This window comes from Lissotriton vulgaris, chromosome 6, assembly GCF_964263255.1.
Source record: "Lissotriton vulgaris chromosome 6, aLisVul1.2, whole genome shotgun sequence".
NCBI classification, from domain to species: Eukaryota; Metazoa; Chordata; class Amphibia; order Caudata; family Salamandridae; genus Lissotriton; species Lissotriton vulgaris.
The window spans coordinates 1,715,365,691-1,715,381,558 of NC_141694.1; the positions used below are offsets into that span (position 1 = coordinate 1,715,365,691).

Consider the following 15,868-nt stretch of genomic DNA (forward strand, 5'->3'; position numbering starts at 1 on the left):
TTAGAAAAGTAGTTTCTATTTTTATCAACAAGACCAAAACGACAAAAATCCAATAAATAGAAGATATGAATATTTAAAGAACAAATGTTTAGAAACAGATAGCACCAACCAGGGCTATTTGGTCGCACTTGACTGGGGCAAATTGAAAAGCTCAGGCTGACTGCGATGGAGCGCAGATCAGATACAGGAACCAATCTTGGCTCGCTGAACAGTATCTTGGATGTGTCAACATCGAGGGCGATGCGTGGAGAAAAGGAGGAGATGCATCGCTGTCAGTCCTGCAAATGCAAGCGATGCGTCGGTTCCGAGCTACACAAAGCTACATCAAGATTCAAGATGTGATGAACATCGGGGTGATGGGTGGTTGTCGACCCAACAGCTTGGCTGTAGGCCTTGCATGCAGCACAAAGCAATGCGCTAGCACCGAACCGCTCAAAATCGAATCTGCGTTGGAAACGGGACGATGCATTGTGCAGTCAGTAATGCAGTGTCCGATGTTCGTGCAGCAGTGGCGATGCGTTGGTGTCAAAAGAAATGTGCCAGTTCCAATCAGCACAACATCGACAATGCCTGGATTATTTTAGTTGCAGAAACTGGTACTCATTTCCAAGGGCCCAGGACTGGAGCGGCACCACTTGGCAGAGCAGTAATCACAGCTGACAGAGTCCAGCTGCTGATTGCAGGATGAAGAAAGAAGTCTTTGATATCCCTGAGACTTCAGAAAACAGGAGGCAAGCCAACAAGCCCTTGGAGATACTTTGGTTCTGGGATGTAGAGATGCAGGTCAAGTCCTTCTCACTTCCAGGTGAGAGGCAGCAGGCCAGCATAGCAAAGCAGTTCCGCAAAGTGCCAGTCCCTCCAGCAGCACAGCAGTCCTTCTTCTTGGTAGAATGTCCTCAGTTCCAAAAGTGCTCAGATTTGGTGGTGTCACAGGTCCAGTACTTTTACTCAGTTAGGCCTTTGAAATGGGGGGGGGCTTCAAAGAGATACTCTGAAGTGCACATAGTTCCTGTCTTTCCTGCCATGTTCCAGACTCACTATAAGGGGGAATTCCTTTGTGTGGAGAAGGGACACAGCCCTTTCAGGTGTACGTGCCAGCGCTTCCCTCTCATCCTGCCCAGGAGGGCCTAATAGGATATGGAGGGCCCATCAGTCACACCTAAGCTCCCTTTGTGTGTGGCTGTCTATAAGTAATGCTCAAAGCTAGCTGTCACCCACCCCAGAATTGTATTAAGAGACAGGCAGAAGACACCAAATGGTTACAGTAAGAAAATGCCAATTTTCTAAATTTATCAGTCCTACAGAGAGGGTCGAAAGAGTGGCGTAATGAAGAGTGGTCTGAGAGCACACACACCCATACAAGGCCAATAATGAGCCAAAGGACAAAAAATGTGGAGGATTCATACCTTCCAGACACCAGAATAAGGGTGAAATAATGTGTCCCAAGCACATAGGCCCTCTTTATATACTCAGGAGCAGACACTAAGGAGATAATAATGAATCCGCCTGTGATGGAAAAAAAAATTGTTGTCATGAAAAATATTTATTATTGGACATTTATTTTTATCAAAAAACATTATATGAATATGCATGTTGGACACTTATTTTGTTGATTCAAACACAAAAGCTCTATGTGAATAAGTAAATGTATATGTAAGACAGTCAAGTCATTTGTTTAGTCAAAAAGTGTCATCAGGGTTACTTTGTATGGTATATCAATTATAACACATGATATGGACAAACCACGTGTCTACAGGAAAGAATACTTCTTGTTTCCAATGTTTGTGAGTGTCAATCAAGTCAATGCCTATTAGTACATCTTGAATCATATCTATGTTATGTACGGCAGCAGGTACAGACATGTGAGGACACTTGTAAAGGATTACCTAAACAATACTTGCTTATTGCTGGTAGGAGCAGGAGTTAAATAATCATGCAGCCTGTATAAGTAACATTTCCATGGTATAGGGGTATCACTTTGTATATTGAATGTTTACGGATCCTGCTTCCTACCACCTTAATAAGATCACTCCCATTCATGATAGATACAACTTTCTAAAAGTAGCAATTTCAGAATTGCAATTTAAAATCCAACTTCACCATAAGAGATGTTTTTAAATTGAGATTCTAGAGACACCAAATTTGGGGGTCCCATCTCATCACAATTGGAAATTACACTTATAAAATGTAAGAAGCCAATCTCAATGTTATTCTCTGAGAAGATAGACCTTGCAGTAGTGAAAAACGAATAAAATAGTAGTTCATTACCAGGACATGTAAAATTTAAAAGTACATGTCCTACTTTTGAAATACACTGCACCCTGCAAATTCAGTTCAGTTCAGTTTACCTTTATTTCGGCTAATATAGCCATAAAAGCAGGAAGTACAGACAAAGAAAACATTTACAGACAAATATATAAAATACCCTTGACAACAATTGATCAGATGAACACATTACAATTGATATAGTGGTGCAGAGTAACACTTAATTCTGTAACAAATAATTATATACTATTACATAAAATCCAAATAAGACAATAAAAAAGGTTGTTTCCTAATTAAAAAAGCCAGATTAAAAGCCTAAGTTTAAAATCTTTAAAACCACCCTATTTTTACAAAAAGTGAGCTCAGTGCATTCTGCATTATTTAGTGCTATGAATGAGAACTACAGATTCCAATATTGTATTACAATTTGTATCCAAGACGTTTCCTGATAAGATACACATTGAATAAGAACCTGCTTATGCAAAAAACCACCAATTGCGAGGTATTAGACTTAATGATACGCTCAGCCTCTTTATACGACCTGACACCCATATTTTTACACAGGGTTTTTATCCAACGCTGTCTAGGTAACGTGTAAGCAGAACAAACAAGCATTTACAATGCAATGGTCTCGGCAATATTATAGGTAGAGTTATTGGTATTGCTCATTATTTTTTTTAATCTTTTTTGTATCCCTAAATAAATGGCATTGTCATTTCAATTGGTATTAGCTTTTTTTTGCATATGTGATACCTATTGCATTAGCAGAGAGAGAGTGAGGTAGTGAGAGAGAGAGTGAGGTATTGAAATAGAGAGAGAGTGAGGTAGTGGGAGAGAGTGAAGTAGATAGTGAGGTAGTGAGATAGAGAGTGAGGTAGTGAAAGAGTGAGGTAGTGAGGGAGAGGGATGTTGTGAGGTAGTGAGATATAAGCATAGAGTGATGTTGTGATGTAGTGAGATAGAGAGAGGTAGTGAAAGAGAGTGAAAGTGAGTTAGTGAGATAGAAAGAGTGAGGTAGTGAGATAGAGAGTGATTGAGGTAGTGAGTTAGAGAGAGAGTGAAGTTGTGAGCTAGAGAGTGAGGTAGTGAGAGAGTGAGGTAGTGATGTTTTGAGAGAGAGAAGTTGTGAGATAGTGAGATAGATAGAGTGGAGTAGTGAGGTAGAGAGAGTTATGTAGTGAGAGAGAGGTAGATAGAGAGTGAGGTAGTGAGAGACAGAGAGTGAGGTAGTGAGAGAGAGGGATGTTCTGAGGTAATGAGATAGAAACAGTGAGTGAGTTTGTGAGGTAGTGAGATAGAGAGTGAGGTAGTGAAAGAGAGAGTGAAAGTGACTTAGTGAGATAGAAAGAGAGAGAGTGAGGTAGTGAGATAGAGAGAGAGTGAGGTAGTGAGTTAGAGAGAGTGAAGTTGTGAGGTAGTGAGATAGAGAGTGAGTTAGTGAGAGAGTGATGTAGTCTGAATGTTCATATTAGGTTTCTTGCTTTTGCCACCTAAGCATTTGAGGAAAGAAGACAATAAGCGGGCATTTTGAACAGGTGACCCCAAACTACCAAAAAACGATTGCATACATCAGATAGGAGCGAAAAACAAGAGCTCTTATTCACCACTGTTCATCTGCTGAACTATGTGATCATCATGATATCGATCTCGGCGCAGACCCATCGCGTGCTACTATTATGCAGTACACACTAGCAGTACTACATGCAGGGCACCCTCTAAGAAACACAAAGGAATCCTGCCTGAGAAGTCGTTTAACTAGGGCAGGGGCTAGCACGCAGCACATGCCCTCGAGCGATTTATGAAGTTTCATGCAAAGCTCTCTGGTGATAAACGTGTACTTCTGATAGTGTGACTAGGCTAAAAACGATTAAGTAAAATTACATCCCTTTCATCAACAAAATAACCATATCAATCTAGTGAGGAAAACAAACTGACACGAGAATTTAAACACCTTCAACCACCACTTACCAGCTTCATCCGGGCACGTCCCGTTTCTCCAGCGCCACGTCCATTGGCAGCCCACTGAAATGTAATCAGCTTGTTCTTGGTCACCTCAGACCCAGTGCAATTTCCAGCAAATGTGGTCCTGCAATTATGAAAGCAGTATTTTAGTGAGCACGTTATCTACGGGTACATTTCCACGCCAGTCAGCCCTGTGCACTTTCAGCTCCAAGTGTACCTTGTTACGACACATTCCCGAGTTGCAGCAGCACTCTGCATTCAAGATACCAGTTGCGATGCTGAGATCCTGTGCGGGCGGGACAGGGCCAGCGGGAGGGGGCGGGAAAAAAGACGTCGGGAACCGGGCGGGACACAGACAGCGGGAGGGGGCGGCAGGTGTCTGGGCACCCAGAGGTGTCGTGTCCTGGTGCAATCCAGCAACATTTCTTTGAAGACAAGGCTAGAAATGGCAGTTCAGAGGGTCAGACTAAGATTGAGCTCATTCACCTAATTAAAAGGGAAGTGCTAATCAAGAAAATAATGGCCCTAGTTAGCATGGTGAATAAATTGATCTAAAACACGCTCACCATGTTTTTCGCCTTGTATATGTCAGTAGTGATCATGTGGCCATTCTTCAGGACCTCAGGAAAAAAACTTCACTACATTGTGACTGAATTCAATTTGTGTAATGGTGATCAGTCATGCAACAGTGACTCTACAAACAACACTCGAGACCACATACCCCCACTTCACCAGATGGCTGAGAAAAATATTTCTGGCAAAGCCCCCCTTAGTGGGCATTGCAGCGCCGGCATGATGAGGAGCTAGCCCAATGATGAAGCATAATACACATCTGGTGTGTGAGGGCCCGTGTTCCTATTGGAGCACATTCCTCTCCCTAGATCTCTAATCCCTCTCACATTTCTTACCTTGTGGAACTGCACACCCCTTCTACCAATAACATAGTAAGAGTATTCTATCTTCACCGGACTTCACTAACCCATCCACCAGACATCATATAACTGCGCTGCGGTCGTCCATTGTTTTACAGTACAGAGCACTAGAATAGGCAATGATAAGCTCACCGGGCCACCGGGTCTTTTGAGGCACCAGATTAAGATAGAGTTGCAGCATGAAAACCAAAGTTGCATACATTTGAACAAAAACTTAGTTTGTACAATGTGGGCCCACAAAATTAAATATACAGGAAGATCCTGTGACCTAATAATGACCTTAGTTTGAAGGACAGTGACAGTGTTATATTAGAGTGTTAGATCTGTCAGCCTTAGGGTGTCCTCCCCCGACCGTTTTGCCTGCTTGCCGTCTCTTTTTACGGATTCTTTTTGTTGGCCATAGGACTCTGCTGACCAGTGCTAAAGTGCATTTATTTTTCCCCGCAGTAATTGTGCGCAGGACAATTTACAAAAAAAATAAACTAGTGTGAGGTGCAGATTGGAAAGTCCCCCATTGGGCTCTGTTCTATTGCATATACTTTCCCCCCAAAACAGTGATTATGTAACCGTGGTTACAAGACTTAGGGTGTGGTACAAAAGTGAATAACGAAGGCTGTGAGCGGGAAATGAGGGTAAGTGAGGGAATAGGTACAATGCACTCCACCTGCCCATGCCCCTTGAGTCCCTCGGACTCGTCGCCCCCCCCCACCCATCTTCCCGGATTACTGTGACCCTTGCCCCGTTTCACATACCACGGGGGCCGCAATTCTCCTGAGCTATGGCGGAGTTACAACGTCCTCCGGGAGTGACCACCACTCTTCCGTCCATTCCTCCTGCTCAACACCGGCTCTCTCCGCACGTCATTGGGGTGCCTTGTCTGCTTCTCGTCCTCGCTCCTCGATGAGCTCATCTGCTTCACGTCCTTGTTCCTCATTCGGCTCGTCCTCGTTCCTCAGGAGTGCTCCGGTCTGTTCCCTCCGTCTCCCGAGTCCTGAACACGCACACCTCAGCGTCCTGCAATTATGAAAGCAGTATTTTAGTGAGCACGTTATCCACGGGTACATTTCCACGCCAGTCAGCCCTGTGCACTTTCAGCTCCAAGTGTACCTTGTTACGACACATTCCCGAGTTGCAGCAGCCCTCGGCGTTCAAGATACCAGTTGCGATGCTGAGATCCTGTGCGGGCGGGACAGGGCCAGCGGGAGGGGGCGGGAAAAAAGACGGCGGGAACCAGACAGCGGGAGGGGGCGGCAAAAAAGACGGCTACCACTGAATGATTTATTTAGCGGGAGGGGGGCGGGAAGAAAGACAGACAGCGGGAGGGGGGTGGGAAAAAGAATACAACAACACAGCGACCGACCTAATCAGCGGGAGGAGGGCGGGAACAAACACGGACAGTGGGAGGGGGGCGGGAAAAAAGACGTCGGGAACCAGACAGCGGGAGGGGGCGGCAAAAAAGACGGCTACCACTGAATGATTTATTTAGCGCGAGGGGGGCGGGAAGAAAGACGGACAGCGGGAGGGGGGTGGGAAAAAGAATACAACAGCACAGCGGCCGACCTAATCAGCGGGAGGAGGGCGGGAACAAACACGGACAGTGGGAGGGGGGCGGGAAAAAGACCACGGCAGGGAAAGAATACAACGGCCGACCGATTCAGTGGGAGGAGGGCGGAAACAGAGACGGACAGCGGGAGGGGGGGCGGGAAAAAGACAGCGGGAAACGAGGACAGCAGCCTACCTCATCACAAGGAGACTTAAAATGGCGGCCACAAGCTTTTGAAATTTTTCGGAATTGGGGGCGTATTTTGCTGTTCTCAGTGACGGACGACGTCACTGTCTAAAGAACAGCAAAAATGACGCCCCCAAATCCGAAAAAGACGGGGCTTCTTTGGAGGGACGGCTCTCTCCTCCAATGGCTGGCCTCCATTTAGGAAGCCAGCCAATGGAGAAAGAGCAAAAAGAGGGAGGGATAAATGCAGCACTCTAAGAATCATTAAATCTCCGACTTCCGGTTTCTGCCTTACGGCAGAACCGATAGTCCTCGACCTAAAAAACAAGAGATGGGCATCATCTTCCTTAGCCTTTAGTGAGCAAAGGGTACAGATACCATCCTAATTTTTACCTCCCCATCTACATGTATGAGCATTAGTCTGTAATACCCCGTATCTAAATTGCAAATATAAGGTTTTGGCTAATGGTGGGCTTATCTCATCCATAAACGGTTCAAATGCAGCGTTGTCTTTTATGGACAAAAATTTCTGAGTCAGTATACCAATAGATGGACAGTGGGATGGCTCATCATTAACATAAGACCAATAGGTAGTTTTTAGAACCTTTTTACACACCGATGTCATATTCTGGGGTTCGTCCCAAAGGTGGGACAGCCCTAACCTGGTACACCAAAGTTCAATATGTTTTAACCATGCAATTTTCTTGTACTCATCAATCTGGGTAATTTCTATCAGTCCATTTTTATAGTTACACAACTCCGGGGTTGTCCATAACCTTACCCAGTACAGCAATGGCCTAAGAGCTGCTTTGTGATCTGTCCGCTTGAGATCCAAATCCAAAAGTACTGGAACTAGGGGGTTCTAGTTGGTAATTTTAGTAGCCTGCGCAAAAAGTGGTTTTCTTCCTGTTCAAAATTATGTTAACAGCAATGCCCCCAGACCTCAGCACCGTAAAGTGCAGATGATTGTGCCTTTGCCTTAAATACTTCCAGTGCCGGCGTAATGGCTTTGGAATAACTAGCTCCGTGCACTTTTAGAATAGGCTTGAGTTTTGCTTAAAAGCCAACCTACTTTTTGTCAGGTGCCCTTTCCATGAGCGATTACTATCCAATGTAATACCTAGGTAGTTGAAACTCCCCACATATTCCAATTTTTGATTGTTTAAGGCCAAATTCTTCCATAAGGACTTTAGCGGATTTATTGACATATATTTTGTTTTAGAAGAATTTATTTACAACCCCTTCTTTACACAGTAACCATAAAATGAGTTCACCAGATTTTGGAGGCCCTTCGGAGTCTGTGAGATGAGGATTGTATCGTCGGCAAAAAGCAATGCCGTAATTGCCTCATCTCCTAACTTCGGAGAGTCATGGTCACAATCCCTTAAATAAGTAGGTATATCATTAACGTACAATGAAAAGAGCGTGGGCGCCAGCACACAGCCTTGGCGCACACTACGGCTCACAGGTATGGGCTTCGATAGTTCACCTCCCTTTCCCTATCTAACTTTTGCATAATTCCCTGTGTGTAGTCGAATGAGTTCATTAAGTAGCTTGCCTGGGACCCCCAAGTCTCTTAGTGTAATCCACAGAAGATTCCGTGGGACGAGGTCGAAGGCGGCCCGCAAGTCTATAAATGCCACGTACAAACTGCCCTTCCTTATGTTAATATACTTCCAGCAGATACACGTGAACCTAAACACTTGATCTACCGTACTAAGTTTTGATCTGAACCCTGCTTGGTATTTGGACATTATTTGAGTCTCATCCATCCATTCTGTAAGTCTATTTAAAATATGTCTGGCGAAAACCTTCTGTAAATGGTCAATTAAACTGATTGGGCGATAATTGCCCGGATCGTAGCGATCTCCTTTTTTAAAAATTGTTACAATTTCTGCCCCTTTCCAACTATCAGGGATTGGCGTTCCAGACACTATAGAGTTACATAAAAAATTAATGTATGGCCCTCATACTTCCACATCGTGTTTTAGTAGGTCTCCAGGAATCCTATCTGGTCCTGGAGCTTTACCCGCTTTAATAGCCCCTAGTGCCTGCATAGTCTCCTCTATGCTAAATCTTAATGGCGCTATGCTCAGTTCTAAATTGCTCTCTAAATTTTGTCTGAGCGACCCCTCTTCATCTTCTGAGTAAAGTTTAGCAAAATGGTCACACCAGGTTTTTTCATCTAAATAAAGATCCTTGGGTGATCTACCCTTTCTGTTGCCTTTTGATATTAAGCTCCAGAAGGTGCCTTGATCTCTCAGTTTAGCTGCTATTAGTAAATCATCCCATAGTGCATCATCCCATGTTTTTTTCGTCTAGTTCAAAATATTATTATATGCGTGTCTACTTTCTTTTATAGAATGGGAGTTTTTAGTTTTAACAGCCTGGATCAAATGGTACTTTGCTAGGCGACATTCTTTATTATACCAAGGGTTAACCAACTCTAAATGATTTGAAGTCTTTTCCCTTTTACAAGCTTTACTCAGAAGGGGGCCTAGAGCATCAACCAATTTATGATGTAGCTCTAGAACACCCTGGCTGCCCAATAAGGGTTCCTTACAAGATGCAATGGTATCAGAAAAGGTATTATAAATAGTTATCATTGCATCTTCTTTAGCCAGGATATATGGCCATCTTAGTGCACGTCTGTTGTTAGATATCTGGGGTTCTCCAGGGGAACTATTTCGTGCAACCTCCTCTTCTCGGTTGGATATAAAAGGTTGTGGGTTTAGCCATAATTGGAGTGAAAAGTGATCACTCTCAGTCCTGGCATCAATTTTAAGATCAATGAGTAAATACCATAAGCTCAAGGAGACCAATATGAAGTTTATATGTGACTTGCAGTTGGCTTTACAGAATGTTGGGGCTGCTGGTCTATCCGACTGCAGGCGGCCATTACATGCTCTTAATTCATGACCTACGGTCAAATGAAAAATTTGAGTTACTGCTACAGTGCATTTAACTGCCCCAATAGCATCCAGGTTTGGAATATCATTTGCTGTGTCCTGTTCTTCAAGTAAGTTATCAAGGCCCAATACTGGTTCATATTTACAATTAAAATCCCCTCCTACTATTACTTGGGCATTTGGTCCTAAGGTGTCTAAAACTGAGTCTAAAAGTTCTACTACCTTAGATTCTTTATTTGTTGGCTGTGGCATATTATATATGTTTATTAAATATATAGTTTAATTTCCCCTTGTCACCATCTTTAATCCCAACAAATCAGGGGAAGGAATATTTAATGAGGTAACTTCTATTTCTAGAGTGACTCTAACCCAGATCACCAGGCCCCCTGACGCTCTTCCTCTTATTGAGGGAATTGCGTCACAATGCAAAGTTTTGAACCCAAGCCTGTGTGGAGTTATTAAAGACCAAGTCTCCTGGAGAAGGATGATATCATGGTCCTCAATGTAGGTACACCAATTGAGGTCCCGAAGATTCTTAGCTAGCCCTGCTATGTTCCATGATATTAGTCTTAAAGGTAGTTTATCATTGGGTCTGGGTGGGGGTGCATCCAGCAATGTATCTTGTGTGTATTTAACAGCTAAAGAGCCAGCTTGGATACTTATTTCTTCCAAAGAATTGTTTCCTATCATAGGTCCCTCAAGCACACTTCTGTCTATTTGGCGTGTACTGTCCTCTTCTACAATGTCAAAGATATCGCCAGCACTATTAATAATCTTGTCCGTTTCCTCTGCCGTTTGAATGGGCCCAAGCGTAAACCTATCATCGTGGTTCAGTATGGGCACCACTGCCTGTACCTGTGTATGCTCAAACTCTGGATTTGTCATATTTGATTTGCCTACTTGGCTACTTAAGCCCCAAACCTGGACTATCAGTCAACGTGAGTCAATCATTCTGATCCAGCGCACTCAGTGCTTGATATCTGTTGTACGTTGTGATCTCAGAGATTGGGCTCCTATATGAGTTAGGGGGCCTTAGTAGATTATTATTACGCTGAGGGACCTTATCTAAGTGGCTATAGAAATATCCCAAGGGGTGCACACCCACACTATTCTCACCCTGCTTCAGAGAAGCTGCTCTAAGAAGTACAGTCGCAACATGCTGGGGGTGTCTAAAATTAATGATAATACAATCACCCCTGCAAGTTTTCCTGGCATTTCCTATCCAGGGTACCCGTCTAGTTGACAATATCTGATCGGAATAATGTATCGGGAACCCACAGTTTTTATTCAGCCAGGAAACAGTTTTGTGTTTAAGTGAGTCGTGTGATTCCTGGCGTAAATTGGACTATGTGGGGTGTAAAGGTGTGTGGAAAGTTGACTAAAAACTCCCTTTTCTTCCTGGTGTCCCATCATGCACCCTATCCACCCTAACACCGACCAGGCAAGCCGATTTTTCTACTTTAAGCATGAATCCTGTTATACCCCCTCTTGCCTGTCTTTTCTTCTCATTGTACTAGCACATGCAAAGAATGATGGCCAGCCATCATGTATCTTACGGGTTTCCGTCCTGTTAGATATTTTCCCTTAAAAACAGAACGGAGTCAGCTAGACGGTTGCCTCGTCAAATTCTCCCCCTCCCTAACTCTATCACAGAACGAGCAGCTCTCGCTCATCAATGATCTCTCAGCTTGCAGAGGCAGCCACGGGTTGAGTCAACAATCAAGAGTAAAACTGATCAAGGACACGAGACAGACACGAAGAAGAATAGTTAACCACGGCCCATTCTCCTTTTCCCAGCTGCACACACATACCATTGTGAAACATCACCGCCCTTGTGTGGAAGTAAGGAGCACACAATGCCTCGTTCTCCTTACCTTTCCGACAGAAATGCCTCGATTCTCTGTCCCCAGACACTAGTAACTCTGTAACTTGTCACCACAATCACCCTTATGCCATATGTTTGTCTATGTCTAAATGCGATTCAAGTTACTCTTTAAACGAAAACAAGCCTTCTATGTCTTCTGTATGATTGCATCATGGATGATTGAATCAAGTCCAGGGAACTCCTTCTTTTGATTGTACTCGTAATGTATATAAGTGCTGTCATGTTTCAAGTAAAACAGACTACTCCTGAACCCGCTTGGTGAAGGAGCTCTCCCTTAACTCGAGTTCTGGAACAAAGCCCCTTAAACTCGAAGACCACGGACTCTGCTCCTCATTTTATGTATTACCCTTCTTTGATATCTATAGAAATTCCGGCAGTGTAAATAATAAGTTTTTATTTACCACATTAATTGGCGCCTGGACAGGGAGGCTCCCTCTTCCCTACGCGCCGGCGATGTAAGTCGGGTCCTTGTCCCTTCCATACTTTCGACGGACTTCAAGTGCACAACAGCGGGGTGTTCCCGCTAACTCCCTCGAGACGAGGAGGAGACGGACTGCGACTGATCATCCACACGAGGCGGTGAAGAAGATAGCGGAGCGTGCCAACCCAGAGCCCGACCAGTGAGAGCGCCGAGTCCGAGGTCTTTGGAGCCCCGACATTCCAGCGCAAGCGTCAAGAGTCCGATGACCAGGTCTTCAAGTTTTACTTCTCGGTGAGTACCACTGGGAATGTATAAAGACGGGTTCTCTTTGGGAACACGGTAAAGACGAGTCTCATTCGTGGGACCGGTATGGTTGCACTATGCTCTAGTGTATAAAGTATTTTTGTATATTTCAAGTTTTTTTAACCATAATTGGTTGAGTTTAAAAAAATGCCTCTGTTTTCCAAATTACGTACGATAGGCACCAAAAAGAATCTATTAGAGAAACCAGTTAAAGTCCCGCCTAGAGACACGCCTGGACATTTCATGTATAACAAACATGGACTGGGTGCCATATTGTTCTTAGACCTCTGGGTAGACTATACTGAGAATTTAGAAATGATGTATAGGTGGCCTGCCACAGGTACATGGGACATGGAATGTATTATGAGAGTGGAGGAAGAGTTATGGAAAAGAAAGGCGAGGCCCTCACAGACAGAAGCCATTGAGTTATGGCGGAGGGAAGCACATAGGAGGGCCCAGAAAGAACTAGGGAAAGTCAAGAAAAGTAAGAGAATATCAGGGCAGGCTAAAGAAAAGCAATTACAGGAAGAAGGCGAGAAGGTCTTAACTGAACAGGCAGATAGAGAGAGAAGCGCCCTTGTTACTGGCATTTATCCCGTTTTGTCAGAAGAAATTATAGAAGAACATCCCAAATCACCAGTGAAAATAACTCCCACTGTCCCCGACAATTTTCTCCCTGCCTATCTGTCCGAACCACCCCCGCTTATGTTAACATGCCTAGAACACGCCCGTCTACACGTGCATCTGAATTAGTAGCCGGTGGTTCCACCTCTGATTTAGGAGTGCCCGGGAACGGGGCTGAGGATAAAGACGATGTCCCGCCTCTTGAGTGTCCTTATGACCCCGAACCCGGTAACGGTCCAATGGCCACGATATCAGAAAGATTAAGACAAGCCCTGGGTCAACTCCAAAAGGTCCCTGATATAACGAAAAATTTGGATAGCATTTATGAATTTATACGAACAGGGGAAGGTCCGGATACTCTGGTCCAAGTCATGAAGAACAGAAAAGTTCCTATCAGGGGACTGCTCCTGCGGTTCATCATAAATTGTTTGATCCGGGAACTAGACCCGGGTAATGGGAGTGTAGAGTCTGAGTTAATAGACCTTAGTGATCAGATACACAGAGGGGCACACGATCTGGGACATCAGATCGACAAAATAACTAAAAGACTGGTTAAGAAAATTGTCACTATTCACTCTGAGAAAGTTACACAGGAGGACGACTCAGAGGAAGATGAGGGTCCGACACTAGGTATAATGAATTTCCTGGGTGTAGCGCGGCATTGTCATGGCTCCAAGTGGCGACCCCCGCGAGTGTCGCAGAAAGTTAAAACATTAGATCCTTCTTCGGAGGACCTTTTCCAGTAAACAGAAAAAGCCCTGGATGAATGGATTGACAATGAGCCTCCCCTTACCCAACACGAAAAAGAATTGGCCCGGTTTGCCACCCATTGGATATCACAGCACCGGGTATATGGCCCAGATATAGTAGCACAAATGTTTCTGGCTCTTCCCCGAACAGAACAACGGCTAGCAGGTATTTATATGATCCAACACCTGGCTACCTTATACGAGAATAACTTCCACCGACCAGATAAGCTATACAAATTGTTACAAGAAGTAGTGACAGATAGATGGAGGTCTCGGGGACCGGAATTTATCAATACTATTCTGGACCTGCGCCTCCGTTATCAGCAACTTACCTTAGCTACATCAGATCACGAACCTTACAGTATAGGCCAATACCCCTTACGAGAAGTACACCCCATACCACAGCCAGATGGCACATTACAACGAATACATGTGTATACTCCCCTCACCAAGTTAGAAATATTGGAAATGAAAAAAATGGTGCCCTCTCACGAAAAAGATCCCGGAGGATTTCATAGAGAGTTGAAGGATATCCTCCAAATGGGTAGTTTCACATATCCAGATATAATAATACTACTTAAAGTAATTCTACCTACAGGTATATTCGACAAACTAAAAGAAAAGGACTGGGAGGTGGGTGGTAAAAAGATTACGTGGACTGCCCTAGAAAAAGAAGAGACAGACAGAAAGTCTGGGTGAATGCTTAAAAGAGTTGCCCAGTCTCCTCATACAGGTCTTGCCTCTATTATTGACAACGAAAAAGGAAGATTGGGATGCCATTTCTGCCTGTAAACAAAAGCCAGACGAAGATACGGGTGATTATTACACCAGATTGGAAAAATGTTTCTCTATAAACAGTGGACTCGCACATAGTAGCGAGGCATATCCCCATCTTTTTGTGTCTAAATTGGTGGACAACGCCTTACCCCCATCAGAAATAGGGTGTTAAAAATTGAGAGTACCTGGCAAGCAAATAGTCCTTCACAAATGTTACAAATGTTACAGTACCAACACAACAGAATAAGGGAAGAACAGGAACAAAAAAAAGAAAAGAGTAAAAGACACGAAAATTAAGGTACTGGTTGCACAGACGGCACCAGTAAACACGGGCCCCAAAGGTAATGTGGGGGCCAATAAAGGTACTTGCAACTACTGCAAACAGCAGGGGCATTTTGTGAGGGAATGTCCAGTCCTGAAACACAACATAGCGACAGGAAAGACGAAAGAACGCCCTCACACTCCCAGACAAGGTAACACTCAGCAGCCTCAGACTATTACGCCTCCACAAGTTCAGACGCCTGCTGCCGCTGCCACACAGATGTACCAGTACGCACAATCAGATTACCCCGAGTTTCAACCATATTAATGAGACAGCCTTGAGAGAGAAAGTGACTTGCCCCTTATCCCAGTTCCAGTAGATCAGAAAGGTCCATATGTACAAGCCCACTTACTGGGACAAGACAGAAAATTCCTCATAGACACTGGGGCAAGTAGGACTACCATAAGTCATAAGGAAGTCCCAGAGGTTCCTCTCTCTGGCTCACATAATATATCTCTGGGCTTTTCAGGAAAACCAATAATAAACAAAGTATCTGAACAAGTCTCTTTAGGAGTGGGTCCTCTGACACGTACTACTGACCAAGTCCTTACAGAAACGTGCCCAGAGAATTTACTGGGAATTAAGACACTTAAAGAACTAGGGGCAGTAATATGCTGCTCACCGGAAGGAATAAAATTGTTTCTACGAGATTTCAAAGGACATTTCACAGTCAAAGAATTCGGCGCCAGACTTAATGACATCCCACAACATCTGTGGGCAAAAACTTCAACTGATGTAGGATACATGGACATTACCCCACACCAGGTCACACTCAAGGAGGGAGTAGTCCTACCCCGTATACGACAGTATAAGATTCCACCAAAGGCTGAACAAGCCTTACTCAAAATCATTCAAGAACTCATAGAACATGGAGTAGTGGTGGAGACGGATTCAAATGTTTGCAGTTCTCCAGTTCTTCCAGTCCTCAAAAGGACTGACCCTCAGGCACCCCCAGTCTACCGACTGGTGGTTGACCTTCGAGAACTGAAC

The 15,868-nt window shown here is 44.2% G+C and overlaps 1 non-coding gene across 1 annotated transcript; it reads right to left on the reverse strand.

Annotated features, from left to right (window-relative positions):
• Positions 1 to 3,826: 3,826 nt before the first annotated feature.
• LOC147709355 (small nucleolar RNA snR60/Z15/Z230/Z193/J17) lies at positions 3,827 to 3,910 on the reverse strand. Its single transcript, XR_015296847.1, has one exon. It is a non-coding gene; the product is annotated as a small nucleolar RNA snR60/Z15/Z230/Z193/J17 (small nucleolar RNA).
• Between the last annotated feature and the right edge of the window lie 11,958 nt (positions 3,911 to 15,868).